We start from the raw sequence: 622 nt of genomic DNA, 5'->3' as shown, positions 1-622 counted from the left end.
TAGCTATGGTAGAGAGATTTGAAATTAACATTGAACTTCAACCAATGTATACTATTAGTACATATTATGAGAATGCCATGGGAAATAGGACTGAAATAAAGAGTAACACATTTTATAATGAAGAAGCAACATCATTACCTTACCCAGGCAAGTACGGGTAACCTACGTGAATTTGGGCTAATATGGAGGGCATTATTTTGGGTAAAGGATTCCAAGTTTGCACCCTGAAATGGACCGTAGAAGCCAGCCTGGTGACCAAAGAGAAACCAGCAATGCACCGTACAGAGACACTTCTGCCACTCTGCTAACTAACTATCCATCCAGTCTGTCTCATTACCGTGGTTTTGTGGGATCCATGATTTTCATTATCACTATGGCCATCATTACTTTCTACACATTATCGTCAGGGGGACTTTTCAGATGGTGCACTGATGTCATTCTTTTGGGGGGAGACTGCCCTGTAGACATACTGTGTTTTCCTGCTATTAATTAGTGTATCCCCAGCTAGTTAGTGGTAGCACTTGTTTCTCCATGGCGACAGAGGAAGGGCAAAGGATTGGAGCAAGGCTCGCCTTAGTAGCTGCAGGCCCTTGCAATAGCCTGCCACTGAATTTTGACTATT

Source organism: Oncorhynchus tshawytscha, linkage group LG16, assembly GCF_018296145.1.
Source record: "Oncorhynchus tshawytscha isolate Ot180627B linkage group LG16, Otsh_v2.0, whole genome shotgun sequence".
NCBI lineage: Eukaryota > Metazoa > Chordata > Actinopteri > Salmoniformes > Salmonidae > Oncorhynchus > Oncorhynchus tshawytscha.
This window is presented reverse-complemented; position numbering follows the sequence as displayed.